Here is a 17,027-nt window from a genome sequence, read left to right on the forward strand (position 1 = left end):
CTTCACTGGTATCGGATCGGTATCGGCCAATACTGAACCCTAGGTATCGGAATCGGTATCGGAGGCGAAAAAGGTGGATCGGAGCATCCCTAGTTTAAGAAGTGGTCTTTTACTTTACTTCAGAATGAAACCCATCCATCGTTTCCTCAATATTCGCGTCATTTTTGCTGCGCGCACCTTCGCGCTCCTGATGACGCGGCGAGTATAAACCAGGCTCTACACTCTATAAGCGCTGCGCAGTTCAAACGAGTAGCGTGGTTTCGTTATGCTTTCAGTTTCGTTTGATTTTTGATGTTTCTCATATGCAACAGAAATGCAGCGCTTATTAGTTAAACAATGTGGTGGTCGCGCCAGCGCGACCGCACACAAAATTTAGTCGCACGGGCAGAAAAAATGATCGAAAAATGCGCCCATTTGGTCGCACACTGGAGCCCTGTGCAGTACAGTATTTATTTATCCTCAGTTGTTCAAATCACGGTAATCGAATACGGTTATAGCGATAATTAAAATATGAAACGGTAATACTAACCGTGGGGTATTTTATCACGATTTATCATCAAACCGGTAATCGTTACATCCCTACCTCTGCTATTCAGACATCAGGCATTATATTACATCAATTTATTCAAAAATCATCTTTTTTTCCCATAGAATTCCAGTAGGGTTTGGTGCCGTTTGGGATGGTAATATAATGCCTGACGTCCCAAAATGCACCAAACTCTATTGGAAAGCTACGAAAAAAAGTATACATTTGGAAAAATTGCAAATTTCCACTCTGCTACTCTCAGAGGAATGTCTTATCTCTCTCTAGTCATGCTTTGATTAGGCCTGAAATGACATTATCCAACTTAAAAATCTGTTGAAAACAGGGAGAGAAAAAAAATTAAGCCTCTATTAAGTAGGGTTGTGCCGATAGACGATAGTATTGTGTATCGATGATAGTCAGAGATATCGCCTGTGGCTGATGCCTTTGACGATAGAAAGACGATTATTAAATGCAGCGCTTATGAGTTAAACAATGCGGTGGTCGCGCCAGTGCTACTGGCCGCAAACAAAATTTAGTCGCACGTGCAGAAAAAATGATCACAAAATGCGCCCATTTGGTCGCACTCTGGAGCCCTGTGCAGTACAGTATTTATTTATCCTCAGTTGTTCAAATCACGGTAATCGAATACGGTTATAGCGATAATTAAAATATGAAACGGTAATACTAACCGTGGGGTATTTTATCACGATTTATCGTCAAACCGGTAATCGTTACATCCCTACCTCTGCTATTCAGACATCAGGCATTATATTACATCAATTTATTCAAAAATCATCTTTTTTTCCCATAGAATTCCAGTAGGGTTTGGTGCCGTTTGGGATGGTAATATAATGCCTGACGTCCCAAAATGCACCAAACTCTATTGGAAAGCTACGAAAAAAAGTATACATTTGGAAAAATTGCAAATTTCCACTCTGCTACTCTCAGAGGAATGTCTTATCTCTCTCTAGTCATGCTTTGATTAGGCCTGAAATGACATTATCCAACTTAAAAATCTGTTGAAAACAGGGAGAGAAAAAAAATTAAGCCTCTATTAAGTAGGGTTGTGCCGATAGACGATAGTATTGTGTATCGATGATAGTCAGAGATATCGCCTGTGGCTGATGCCTTTGACGATAGAAAGACGATTATTATTATTTTTTTAATTATTATTATCAGGCTAATAATACTCTCTAATTAATATTAGGGCTTATTTGTTGCATTGTATTTCTTTTTCCGCGTTTTACAGTATTGCGCGTTATAACCAATCACACACAATTATGCTGAGCTTATGAAGGCAATGGCCAATCAGAGGATGAAAATTGAGCATATCGCCCAACACTACTATTAAGCCCCTAAATATATCCAACTTTGACTTGGACTATGGGGTATTCATTAGTCGAATTCACACTAAAATATCTCAAAAATACACTTAAACTTGCCCTTTGGCATTTACTGTGAATCTGACACTAACAGATACGCTTCATTAATGAACAGAGACATATTATTTTCATCAGTGCCAAAAAATCTGAACTGAATAACCAGGCAGAGCTTTTAAAGGGGTCATATGATGCTTTTTTAAAGATCATTATTTTGTGTATTTGGCATTTCTATTTATTTACATAAATCATGACGCATGTTTCAGAACAATATAGCTCTTCAGCTCTGTGACAGAATGCTAGGGGTAACCTCAAATTGGCAATAAGGCCAGACATTATTATTGGAAGCCTCTTGTGTTATGAGACATTCTCCAATGCAAACGAATGTTTTCTTGGTGCAAGAAATGTTATAGAAAGTAAAGCCTTTATATAACTGCGATAACACCTCACTTCCTGTCTGTTGTCATAACAACAGTGTAATTCTGGGATGTTACAAGTTGCACAAAATACACCATTTGGCTGAGATGAGGACAGCGACCTGCCACCATGGCAACAGCCTGAGAACCAATCAATGTTTCAGCCTTCCCTGCAGTTTTTTCAGTGATGGAGAGTTTTCTCTCCCCCTTAAGCAAACCCCTCCCCTTCTGCACCCAAGACGTGCAAATAATAACTAAAATACAACACTTGGGAGAGCCTGGGAAAGAGAGAATGATAGGAAGAAAGACAGATAAATCAAGAAAAAAGTGATCAGGAGACAAAAAAAAAAAAAAAGTTGGTAGCTGTGATTTGGAACATGGTCGCTGGTTTCCTGCTGGTCCAAACTGGTCCATGCTGAGCATTGGCTGGTCTAAGATAGCTTGGATGCGCCACAAACCAGATGTTTTTTTGAACATGCTGACTGGTCAACCATCCAATGACCAGCTTGGACCAACTAATGGCCAGAACCAGTTATAAGAATAGTTCACCCAAAAATTAACATGAGAGTCCAAACACCTGATAAAAAAATACCACAATAATCCACAAGTTATCCATTTCATGTAACTCTGGTCGATCAATTAATAGATTGTGAACTGAAAAACTGTGTGTTTTTATGAAACAAAACCATCAAGGCGTTTTAAATTTAAACCGTTGCTTCTGTCCCAAAATACCAGTCCATAATCCATAATAACACTTCCTTCAATGAAAAAATCCAGCCCCTTGTTGTCATTATCTCATATCAAAATCCATCGACATATTTGTTTAGAATAGTTTTGGACTATTTTTGCTTGTAAGCGGTGCTTGATCTGTGCATATTTATCTACTGAGCAACTCTTTTACTGGAGTAAACTAAATTATGGACAGACAACTTGTATTTTAGCTGAAAGCACTTTGAAGTTAAAAATGTCTTAAAGTGCCCCCATTATGCCACTTTTAAGGTTTCTAATATTGTTTTGGGAGTCTCCTACAAAAGGTTTACATGCATGCAAGGTAAAAAAAACACTTTCGTATTCTCAACATATGGAATTTAATATCACCTCATTTTCCAACGATTCTCAAACGATTCGTTCAAAGCAATTTTAAGATTCAGTCTCTCTAAACCCCTCCTTTCTGTGAGCCTACTCTGCTCTGATTGGTCAGATGGCCCAGTCTGTTGTGATTGGTCCGCGTGTTGGAAATGTCAATTGCCATAGTTCTATATTTAGAATGCTCAATAGAAGATATAAACATCTATTATTTATCACACTTACATGTGATTCAGTGGAGCCAGCTGGTCTAAATAAACTGTGTACTGAACCATCTTTCAAGAGCAAGCGGTTTGTGAATCCCGTGCTGAACTCCCCGAGATTAGAGAAGCAGTCGTCAGTAAAATGACGGGAACACAATAACTGGGGTTGTACTGCTGTGGTACAGTGGGAAAAAAAAACATTTTAACCACTGATTCTTTTTAGCCTCATCATTCGGAAGTGAAAAAAAAGAAAAGCATTTACTTTCACAGTGTAGGACACAGCGTATTCTCGACATGATGTTAACCACACAGAGCTACATTGTTTGAGGGTGGTCAAGTTGTTTGCAGTCACCCAACATAGAACATAGGTGGGTATTATGCAAACGTGTTACCCTAGCCATGCAGCCATCACAGAAGTGGGATTCAAAGTACTGACGACTCATTTAGGCTGTTGAGTCAATTCTTTCTTTTCGAAGACAATAACTTTATTTATTATGCACTTTCGGCTTTACAACTTTGCTGATAGGTTACATTCACATACAGCTACATTACACACTGTATGAAAGGCAATATTCGAAATGGCATAATAGGGGCACTTTAATGATACATTTATTTATTACAAACACACAGCTTTACACTTCACAAGATGTTAATTGATGGACTGGAGTCGTATGGATTACTTGTGGATTATTGTGATGTTTTTATCAGCTGTTTGGACTCTCATTCTGACGGCACCCATTCACTGAAGAGGAACCATTGGTGAGCAAGTGATGTAATGCTAGATTTCTCCAAATCTGTTCCAATGAAAAAACAAACATATCTACATCTCTCATATCACCTGAAGGTAAATAACATTTTTATTAAGCCATGTTTGCCTTCATCCATGCATGAGTAAACGTGTAGCACACAGTTCAAACAGGCTCGTGTTACAACAAGGAAAAAGAAATCGATCTGGACCAACACTTCACAACAACTCTCAGCACTCAGGTGAAAAATTCATCAATTGGATGGAGAGACAGAAATAGATAACATTACATGAAATTTCACCATTGGAATGGCCTGGGAAAACCACTTTCAGGTATTACTCAATCTCCATGCAAAGAGCATTATTCAACGCCAACTGTCTCAGAGGACAATAAGCCATCTTCAACTTCTTTTCAATCACTAAAAAAAAACTCTGTTGTTCTCTTTCTATCTTCTGATGGTACCTTCGGAACGTCCCAGTGCACTTCAGATCATGAGTCCTTGTCTGCCTCAGGTGTAGATGTCAGTCATGATGTAGAACAAAAGGCTCTATTAAGCTTGCGACTTCACATGAATATTTTACAGACCGCTGAAAGGCCCGTAGAGAAAATGTCAGCAGAATGAAGCTCGACCCATGTAAGCACGTGCATTATAGTATACAGTATGTATGCGCCCTGCGTATTAGATGGAAAATGGCAGATCAATGTAAACAGCTGTCCAGCTGAACAAAAACAGACAATGTGATGGGCTTGAGAAAAGCCTCTGGAGACTGTTTCTAGAACTAGCAGCCTTGCTTGTGAGCATAAAGAATGAAAAACACTGTGGAAAGTAGCCCAGATCTGTGCTATAAGCAGCCCCATGTGTGCATCTAGGTTAACGGCTACAGCAGTCAATATAGGCACCTGGTGGTCCTGAACATGCATTATGCCCCCTATGTCTGCTATAATGTGGGACACTGGATGCACAATTCACAGAAGACAGAATCAGGTAAACACCCATCCAGCTGGAAAGAAACCAGCATAATGCTTCCGCATTGCATGTAAAGAGATGTAGAAAGGAGAAAACTAAATTACTTAAGTTAAGGACAATCCCTTATTTAAAACTGCTCCTCTCTTATTAAAGGGATAGTTCACCCAAAATGAAAAGTATGTCATCATTTATTCACCCTTATGTTGTTCGAAAACAGACTTTGTTTCTTCTATAGATAAGATATTCTGGGAAATGTCTTGGTGTGTTTTTGTCCACACAATTGAAATCAAAGGTCACTAAAGGTTAACATTCTTCAAAATATCTTGTGTTCTACAGAAGAGGATTAGTAAATGACAGAAATTTGTTTTTGGTGAATCATCCCTCTAAGAAGGGTCTTAATCAATGGATAATTAATGTGTCAGTGAAAAATTAGATGACTTCTTATGACTTGAGTTATGCTACTGTGTCTTTAAATTAATGCTTTGAAAATGTTATTTTCATTTATTCAGTTTTGTATTTCCAAACTTTTATGTATTTATTTATACAGTGGAACACAAAATAACATATCATATCACCATATCCATATCACCAGACTTGCATATTCCAAGTCTTCTGAAGTGAAATTCTCATTTTGTATTTAACAAACATTCAACATTAAAAATATCTCCTTTTGTGTTCAACAGGAGGAGGAAAATCATACGAGTTTGGAACAACATGAGGGTGAGTAAATCATTTTCATTTTTGAATGAACCTGCACAACTCCTATGTAAACACCCTATTTGCATGTAAAATGAATGCAATGAATAATATTCACTTGTAGTGGGTTTGCTGTCAGATTCAAATTGATTCTGTCGCACTCGGCTTTACAAAACATTACACTGTGACAAGATTACAAGAATCTGTTTAAAATAAAAAGCCACTCTTTCATTTTACTAGAAGGATAATTTTATCATTATACACTAAATGGAACAATAGCATTTTATGCATTTAGAAATAACCGGATCGATCCTACTTCCTACTAATTACTTCAACATGACATGTGGCCAAGTTGCTGAACGGCAAGCAGATGCAGTTGATGTATTCATGTGTTAATGAATTCATCATTAAGCTCTGTTTTTGTAGATTTAATAAATGGTCTCTTTGGGTGTTCTGAAAGTTATGTTTTCATGGGACATCAAACTTTTATTTCAAAAGATCAAGAAAATTTGATTTATGCATTATGACCCATTTTAAGTCATTCTAAGGTCAATACTAATCATATTTTCTGCTCTGGTTAGAGGAACATCTGCAGAATGGTTTTAAACATGGCAAAGTGTTTGAAAGAGGGCTGAGAGTGCTAGCTCTTAATGGTAGCTGAAAACGTAATGAAATTAGCCAAAATATAAATATAAATCAAAAGGCGAGCTTTGTGTGAGAATAGTCTGTCTCTGTGGGCCTAGCTATTGCTCACGGTCATTTCAATCCCACTATGAGCTAAACTAACAGGTTCAAGAGCTACAGAAGGAAGCCTCAATAATCCTTCTGCACACACACTAAACGCTGAATCCCAACACCCCATTCATTAGCTCCCTGCAGAGCACTCGCAGGTGTGGAAGGCAGCATCTGACAGGTAAATGTACTGCTCCTGCTCTCAACAATCACTTACTCGTCTGGAACGAGAGCAAGAGAGCTGATGCCAGCCGAGGCTTTGAGCAATGGAGATAAAGGTGCATCCTACTAAACTGTCCATTTCTTATTCCGCTGCATGCAGTCACCATTGTGGAGGTCTCCCTGGCGATGGTTGCCAGGTTAAAGGGACAGACAGTGGTTGTGTAGAGAAATGTGAACGGCTGAACGGAGGGGTGGGTAAGCGCGCAAGGGAATAAAAGACAGGAAGTGGTGACGGTGTTTGTCAGTGTGAGATAAAGAGAATGGACACGTATATTTGAGAGAGAAGGGTATGTGCGTTTGTGTGTTTGAAAGAGAAAGAAAAGGAGTGTGAGTGGTTGGACTGAGTGATTTAGCGGACAAGGCGATGGCCCTGCTAAACCTCGTTAATCCTATTGAGAGCTTCTGCTCTAAATTCCATTAGCACTGGACTGCTTTTTCCTTCTGGGTGTTTGTATGCTGTGTGTATTGGTCATGTGCAAACCGATGTGTGTGTCTTTCAGTCTGGGATTCTTCAGTTTTATGCACTGGCCTTCAGCTTGAAACAATGACTAACCCTACAGCGGCCCCACAGAGTCAGAGGTGAGAGAGAACAACCATGGAGACTAACACAGCAGCCAGTCAGCTCTGCAAACATCATGACTTCCATACACACACAAAACACAGACAGCACAGATTCTCAAATCTATAATGTACTGGTTCAAAGATTTTTAATAAAACCTTAAAGATTTTAGTCCCTTCAATGAAAGTCCATTACATCAAAACGTTCATGAATAGATTGAAACAAACCTCATGTATCAAGAGCTTTAATCCAAGTTTTCTGAAGAGACATTTTCTAAAGATTGCTCTATAAAATGAGCAGATCATGTTTTTATTCTCATATTAACATTAAACAACACACATACAAAAATCACATCAAATATGGTTAATGGAAGCTCAATTATGCCTGCTTACAGTGCACGCATAATAAAATGGTGACTAGTGACTTCTTTAACCAGGTATGCTGAGTGCTACGCCTCCAAACATGGGGACAACAAATGGAACAATAAAAATCCTCCAATTTTTTTTTGATTAGTTTGCTCAAGCTTGTTACCAAATAATGTGTACCTTCAACATACTTTGTCTGTGCCAACAAATGTTTTCAGTAGGGCTGGGTTTTGACACAAATTTTACAATTCGACTAGATTATCCTTCACAAGCTGGAAGCTACTCAATTAGATTCTGATTTCTTTTCGATATGATTCAATATTGATTATTTTGGATATATATCAGGTACAGGACATGGCAAATTTTCTCAAGAAAACAAATCTCTCAACTAATGCTGTAAACTATATCTGAGTGTCAATAATATGGAAGGTTGAAATTTGCTGATTTGTATACAAACACTTAACACAGGATAAGGATTTCGGTAAGTTGTACTCTTTCTTTTAACATACCTTCGGATGTTCATTCATGTTTATTTCATGCTGTAACTGCTATTAAAGCGGAGGAGACGATCAATTCGCGCTGCCTCTTCTAACCGAGGCGCTACAGCGATCGGTCAATCCACATTAAACAGCACCAAAATGGCATTTAATATTTGAATATTGTAATAAAATGGACAGAATTTGAAATCTGAGACTTTGTTTCATCTCAAAAGTAACAAATCACAATGCTTATTGCAATTTCTTGGATGGGAGGCACGCCTACAATGTTTCATTCATAATCTGACAGGCTAGACTAATCGATTCTTGGGATTTATGAATCGATATCGTTTTATAAAAATGAGAATCAATTAAAATCAAGAAATCAATATTTTTTTTACCCAGACCTAGTTTTAAGTGGACTTTAAATATTTGCTTTGCTTGAGAAAACATGAAAATGTTTTTTTTATTTTATTTTTTTTTTACAATGTAAAATTTTTTTATTTACAGTTTAGACTTTTTTTTTTATTTGATTTAGTCGAATTAGTTTTGCGTCAAATACAATGTGATTTTTGGTAATCGAGATCTGGCAGTAACCGCACATTTTCACTCTTGGCCGAGCGTTTCAACAGCTTTTCTTGGGTATGAAATCCAAGAACCAATGAGAACACGGAACAAATATGACGATTCACTGCAATAGAGCGTAATATTTCATACGCTCTATGTATGTACACTGATCAGTTTTTATATGAATAAAAGTCTAAATTAAATCTGTTCATCGACATCTTTTACGATATCTATGAATTTGAAAGCATCAAGGTTTTGGTGTAATGGACTTTGGGACAGAAATTTATCAAGTTTTATTAAAAATGCAATCATCATTAGCAACATAAATCACCACCTTAGGACCAGTGCAGCTGACTTCAGATTAGAACTGGCCTACTCAATTACACAGTCCTGTATGGCTCGAAATGCTACAGAGCAGAACACACCAATTTAACATTTTCAAAAAAAAGTACATTGCATCAGCATGGGGGCTAACAGAGCACTCAATGCTCTTGGCACACAGTCAAGCTGGGAGGCCCCTGGGTGAACCCCTCCAAACTCATTCCACTTTCACAGACAGGACAAAGGAGAGCGAAAAGAGTCTGAGGTTTGTGATAAAAACTAGTGACTTCAAAGAATACACACCAATAAGTCTAAGAAACAAAACAACAAAAGCAGTGGCATTTCACACTTCTGATCCAACAATTTATCATCATCTGCTGTTCATTATATTCATTGTTTCATTAGAGGCCCATTTACCTCTGATTGCTCTTGATTGTGCTGTGGGTGGATCAGTAATCAGTGGGCCCCAGCCACAATCAGTTGTTAGCATGTAAATCGGAGCAATCAAATGAAGTGAGTACATAACAAAATTACATCCGAGCCTTGGCTTCACATTACATTTGTCTCAATACACATGTGGGGCAAGCATATTCTTATGCACACACACATACAAACCAAACAAGCTTACAAAAGGACTGGGTGACCTCTGTCACCGACTTTGTGTCCAAATCAAATGCTTTGGTGATTTTCCCAGGCTGCTCTCAGGGATGATACAGAGCATCTATTTAGCTATTCTTGGCCTGGCCAGGAACAGAGTCTCTGACAGTCCACTAGAGCAGAAGTGGACAGAGTAAAGACAGGCCTGAGGGAAGAGAGGGTGCTATCCGGCATGCACAGGAAGAACAAAATCGACACAGGAATGAAGAGTAAAGAAAGCAGGAACGGGCAGATAAAGAACTATTTACTGGGAGATTTATGGAGGAAATACATTAAAGGGGTCATATGATGCGATTTCAAGTTTTCCTTTCTCTTTGGAGTTTTACAAGCTGATCGTGAATAGATAAGATCCCTAAAGTTGCAAAGACTAAAGTCTCAAACCCAAAGAGATATTCTTTATAAAAGACTGGTCCACGCCCTCCTAAAATACCTCGTTTAAACACGCCCCCACATGTCTACGTCACGATGTGGGACGATTTGCATAACGCCGCCCAAATGTTCACGCAAAGAAAGAAGGCGTAACTTTATTGTTGCTGCCACCGCTGCTGCCATGTTGTGAAGACGCTGTTGTGTTTCGTCGTGGAGGCGAAAATACTTTGTTTGGCCTTCCAAAAGAGGACACGACTAGAAATCAGTGGTTAAGTTGTATTTACAACACTGAACAGTGTTCAGAACAAGTTCCAGAACAGTTCAACCCAAATATTCAGATGTGTGCAGTGCGTTTTATGGAGGACTGTTTCCTGATCCTGGGAGAGTAGACTACAATGACGGCTGCTCTGACTCACAGACTGTAAGTACGTTTTCATTTAAAGGATTTGCCACTGATGATTCAAACGCGAGTTTTGGTACACCAAATACACAAAATAATGTTCTTTTTTAGCAACATCATATGACCCCTTTAAGTGCATCATTCTCCCCTGCAGTCAGGAAAAAAACATATTAAAAATCATATTAAGCACATGAAAAGAACAGCCCCATTTGTGTGTTAAGATCATGTGCTTTTCACCGAATCCCACTTATGAAGACCTCTGAGCTTTTGAGGCTGAAATTTAAAGCAATGTCAGAGATGGGCATAATAATTAGAAGAAATCAATGGGTGAAATGAAATTTAGTCAGACAAACTGGAGGCTTGTTCAAGTCACCATGAAATTAAAATGGACAATTCTTTTTTTTTATGGAATATCACAGTGTTTATTATAAATTATTTATCCGTGCACATCAATATTTCTTAACCCTTTAAAGCCTACTGTATCATATTTGATACACACATTTCTAAGGCCCCTGAATTGCCAACATGATCAAAACTTTGTTGAAAAACCTGTTGTACTCAATATGCTACATTTCTTTTTTCATCTTGGTATACTTTTTTTTAGCAAGTAAAAGGCCTTTTAGTATAATTCTACAAAAATGCAAGAAATATTTTGCCCGCCACAATAAAACAAACCTTAGATCAATAAACTAAGCATTTAAATATGATCTTACTAAAACATTATTGGGAGATATAAAGTGACAAATGCCATTTATATGCAAGCTGTATTTTATGCAAGTAGTCTGCTATACTGTTATAAAGTTCTCATTTACATTACAAGCTATTAGAAATGTTCTTACCTTCTGGCCATATTAATATCATCAACAGTACCAAATTGCTCACTTTGGACCTCTAAATAAAATTGAGTTTTTTTCCTCCTCAAATATGAGCTCTATATTCTCCTATATAGGCCTATCATACTTTATAAAAGTAAAAGCCTGATGTATCAATATCATACTCCACAACAATCCAACGATAGAATCAGTTCCCAATGGACAAAATCAAGTCCCACAGTACATTTTTTCTACTTCAAGAAAACGTTTCACAATATACGTCACAACAGGGAAGAAAAGATGATCACAACATCCTTTTCATATTTCAGAATTAGAATTAGCCTCTTTTGTCACCATTTTATTCCAGCTTTTAAATCACAACTCCTGATTTAACCAACAGCAAAGCTAAATCCATTCCAAACATCTTCAAGATATAAATACCCATTTCACTTCTTCAACTGATGCTTTGGAGTCCTCTCGTGATTTTCACTGGGGATGAGACTGTGAGATGAAGATCTAAATAGGCTTTTCTCAGATTAAAGTGTCCCTCCTCAGCCAAGTCCAACATGACGACTACAACTCAACACCAGAGTCTAAAAGCAAACAGATACGGGTCCAAAATGGCGTTAAAAATGTTTATGCTTCATTTACATAGCCTTCCTTATATGGTACCATCTTCTGACCCATTAAGAAGCTTGAAATTTGGCTCAGACTGATAAATGAAGTTTTCAGAAATCCATCCACCATAAATGAAGGCAGCTGATAATAAAATGACTCCAGTTCAAGCTCATACAAAAATCATTTATTTTTTCCACTTGAGAGAACATTGTGAAGCCAAACAAAGAAAGACACTTAGCTCTCACATCCACAGCAAAGAACACCGGGTGGTGTGCTAATTTAAACCATAAATCTCAATGGCATGGCAGGGGATCAGTAGATAGATGTACAATATTCACTGGGGAATATTTTGCCTGGCTCTTATATCATTACATGACTCACCAAACATCTGCTCTAATGTATCATATTATAGAGTACAAGCTTAGATAGAGACATTTAAAGTCTTTTAAAAACCAAGGACGAATAAAAAGATGAGTGATGTGCCTATGAGACAATTCTAACCTGCCATTATTCTTTCCCACGCACAAAGACGTGTTGCTTGCAGAAGACAGAAAAACTGATCGGAGACAAATGCGAGATAGGGATGGAATGCAAATTCAACTGTAGAACAGTGCAAGAACAGATCGAAGAAAAGAGACAGCAGATGTAATGGAAAATGCTTTGTCACAAAAAGGATTACAGATAAACTGCATGAAAATTTCTGTCCTCTTGTGAATAGTAGGCCTATAGCATGAGTTATTCATTCCCTGCATTAAAAAAAAGTTATGCCAATAGATATCTGAAAAGCATTTTTCTGCAAATGTAGTTGCTTATGAATTAAACAGCATAAATTTCTCTGTCTTCAAATCAATTTTATTTTTAATTTATTAATAAATGCATAATATATAGTACAGATAATTCGGGCTGCACGATAAATCGAAATGGAATCGAGATCGCGATTTGACAGAAGCTGCGATTGTCATGCGTATCTTTCAGTGAAGCACGGTTCTGTGATCAGCAGTAAATCTATGAAGGTAGAATGATGTCAAAAAGATTTGCATACGCAGGGTAAGAGTTGTGGAAGTGTACATAAGACTGTAAGCGTAAATTAAATTTGCATGAGCAAGAGAAGCTTTGTAAAGGTGTAAATCGTGTTTCAAGCACAATAAAATATTATTTGCAGCATTTTACTGTTACTCGTAAGTGTAATTCATGTATTGTGAAACTGCAGCTTCATGCTAACGCAAAATAAATATGAAAAATGTGCATGACAATCGCATTCGATTAATCGTGCAGCCCTACAGAGAATGATTAATAATGTTTTAGAATCGGAATTTAACACTTATGGTCTTATTGACTGGTTTAATAAGGCCAGCTTCAGAAAGTCTCAAGTGTTGCTGCATGCAGAAACTATGACTGCTGGGCAGTGCAGCAGTGAAATGGATTTATCATTGACTTTCTACTGCTCTCCCACTCACCTCTCTACGTGTCTCTTTCCGTTCACCCTGCTCGAGCCTATCATCATGCGTTCTTCTCTCTGCAATATTCAAATCCATTCATTCTTTGCATCACATCATCTAATTCTTTCTCACTATCTCTCCTTCGAGCTTCATCTTCCACTCTCCCTCAAATCAAAGACAGAAATGTTTGGTGTGCTGCACAGCCTGACTTAATTAGACATGGATCTCTGAGGGGCACTGCTGCTTCCTTCATCCATCTATTATTACATAATAGTCATCACTATGGAAAACGGCACTTGGCTTTTATACAATTTCACTTTCTTCATATTTTTTTCCACCCCACCCACTGTATTAAGTAATCATTGAACAGATGAGGACATTTCTTGTTCATTTTTAAACAATATTTTCCTTACATAATCATGCGGTCTTGTTTGTGGAAAAAGCTTTGTTTTTCATAAATGTTTCATAATGTATAGGTGGTTGGACAATGACCAGCCTTATAATATATCAGTTATCTATGGCACATTAGAAATGTTCAGCAAATCAGCAATAAATCTTTTAGAAAGTTTTTGTGTTTTTTTTTTCTTTAGTAAAAGCTCTGTTATTTATCCAAAAATAGATATTTGTTCACTTTAATGCAAAGTCCCACTCTGCCCAAATCAGAAATGTGCCACAAAAGAAAAAAAAAGAAACCTAACCCTGATAGCACAAGTACATCACGGAGACATCTATTTGACTTCTGCAAGATGCATATTTTAGAGTGTTTGCTCATCTGCAATATGTCTATAGGACATTTCCTATCAGATGTCAATTAGATGTTTAGAACATGTCTTTAAGATGTTTATCATTTAGAATGTATGTAAAACTGATATCTTAAAGACGTCTTTCAGATGATTGTACATCGGCTTTCACCGTGGACGAAGCGGAGTCCAGCCCGGAGTCGTCACATATCTGTAAGTACGTTTTAATTTAAATGATTTGCTACTGATGATTCAAACGTGAGTTTTGGGCAGTAGAGTAGGACTTGTTGTTTGTCATTTCTCTGATCACAATGCAACGCAACGCGTAAAAAGACAGTATAAGTCATTATAATCAGTAATTGTGTCCCCACTGGATGCAACAAATGCCTCGTTTGTAATGGGTTTTAATGTTTTTGAATCATCGCTCCGGCCGGACACGGCATCAACAGTATGTGAGGGGCGTAACATTTCCGTCACACGCTTGATGTATTCAGCCAATCACAACGCACTGGATAGCTGGCCAATCACAGCACACCTCGCTTTTCAGACCGATGAGCTTTGTAAAAATCGACGCGTTTCAAAAAGGCGGGGCATAGAGGAGAAACAATAATGTACAGTATGTGGAAAATAATGTTTTTTTTTTACTTTAAACCGCATAAACACATTTCATTACACCAAATACACAAAATAATGTTCTTTTTTAGCAGCATCATATGACCCCTTTAAAAACGGAAGGAGGAAAAACTCCGTTTATAAAAACACACACACACACATCTATTAGATATCAGTCCTAAAGTATCCCAAAGATATATCAGTACCAGTAATCAGTAAACAAAAGTCGAAAAAAAACAACAACTATGTAACAAAACCATAATTAGATTTGTTACTATAAAACTATACTGTCAACTCAAATTTAATATAATGTAATGGTTGTGAATCTTTCATCCAGAAATGTTATTGGTAAAGTGTTGGTACAGGATAACTACAGTAACGAGTTAGTAATACAATAAGCGAGTTCTGTCGTGAGGACACGTGACTCGTTCCACAGCAATCGAGCAGGAGATCAATCCCGCTTGTTTTCACGGCGAGATACGTTAATAAGTGTGCGTGAAAAACGTTTGTGCACAACGTTTGCGGTTTATATGCAGTGCCTATTGTGAAAGCAGCTTTTTGCTGTTCCCATGACATGACAACAGTACTCAGCTGTTATGCACAGCATTGGACAAAAACAGCCACATATACAATGTATACAGCGCGAGAAACAAAAGAACACACGCACGCACACAATGGGCTGAACAATGAGCGACAACGAATCCGCTGCCAAAAACTGTTATCACATATAGATATAAATGGTTAAAAAATCTTCGAGACAATACTCTAAAAAGCTCTTTTGTCTTGTGATACTTCATTTTAACATTGTAATCCAGGCAACCGTAATCAAACGCATTGTGGACAAAGGACTGAACAAACCCTCCAACATCTTTAATTATTTTTTCGCGATATATTAAGGTTTGAAAACTTCTTTGGTTACAAAAACAGCGCAAAAATCGGAACAATAAAGGACAATAAAACACCACAAAACTTACCGTTGTGACAGCTCGAGATCAGTGGTTTTCACTGCTTACACGAAGCGCTGATAACTCTGTTTTAGCATCCTCTGGGGCGAAGCATTCAGAATCTGGTCTGTGATCTAATAAGACAACCGATGTGCCATATAGCCTATAGTATGGAAAGCCTATAGTACTGATTCGGTATTAGCATTTGCCTGCATTTTTGGCATCCCTTCGGTTTCCTCTCTTTCTAGCGTTTGTCTGATGGCACTCAGTGTTTTCATTTTGATGCACATGCTCCGTGTTAGTGATGTCCGGTTCGCGAACGAATTGTTCAATTTAACCGGTTCTTCTTAGTGAACCGGTTGAACCAGTTCACCAAATATGACTGAATCATTTGAAACGGTTCGCGTCTCCAGTAAGCATTAATCCACAAATTACTTAAGTTATTCACTTTTTTAACATGGCTGACACTCCCTCTGAGTCGAAATAAACCAATATCCCGGAGTAATTTATTTACTCAAACAGTACACTGACTGAACTGCTGTGAAGAGAGAACTGAAGATCACACCCCATAGCTTAGCTTAGAAAAGTCACGAATCACTCGCCATGGAACGCCATACGCTTCTCCCTCACACAGAACCCGCGCCTCAGGAATCTGGCGTCTGTCTTCCTGCAAGACTACTGCACACAGGAACAAGTGGACAAAGCCAATCAGCGGTGGGGATTCCACTTCCAAAGAACTGAAGACTTTTGTTTTTGAATGTAATTGTTCCTGGACAATCTGTAAATGCTGAAATTGTCATTTAAGATTATTTTGAAAATAAAAGCTTATTTTCTTAATAAATCTGGTTCAGGTTCAAATATGTACATATATGTATATGTACGTGTATATATGCAAATTCATTATATAGATAGATAGATGGATGGATGGATGACTGGATGGATGGATGGATGGATGGATGGAAAGATAGACTGAACAGACACACAAATACTCAATACCAAGTCTCTCTTTCTGGTTTTGAATGAAGTCTCTTTATGTTCTTGAACGAATCGTTCGTTTTGAACGAATCTTTAATGTGACTCGGGAGGAGCGAGTCGTCTCGTGATTCGTTCAGTCGCGCATGCGCAACATCATATAGGTTCTGTACTGGAATTAGTCAAGTAGTTCACCTGGTTCG

At 37.9% G+C, this 17,027-nt stretch overlaps 1 protein-coding gene across 1 annotated transcript in view; it reads right to left on the reverse strand.

Annotated features, from left to right (window-relative positions):
* LOC107668403 (transmembrane protein 198-B-like) overlaps nt 1-16,143 on the reverse strand; it is a 26,044-nt gene extending 9,901 nt beyond the window's left edge. The window contains exon 1 of the mRNA XM_016460272.1: nt 15,883-16,143. The gene's annotated coding sequence lies outside the window, so the exon portion shown is untranslated. The remainder of the gene's footprint in view (nt 1-15,882) is intronic.
* Nucleotides 16,144-17,027: the final 884 nt, after the last annotated feature.

The sequence above is a fragment of the Sinocyclocheilus anshuiensis genome, unplaced genomic scaffold (genome assembly GCF_001515605.1).
Source record: "Sinocyclocheilus anshuiensis isolate Anshui unplaced genomic scaffold, SAMN03320099.WGS_v1.1 scaffold1237, whole genome shotgun sequence".
Lineage (NCBI taxonomy): Eukaryota > Metazoa > Chordata > Actinopteri > Cypriniformes > Cyprinidae > Sinocyclocheilus > Sinocyclocheilus anshuiensis.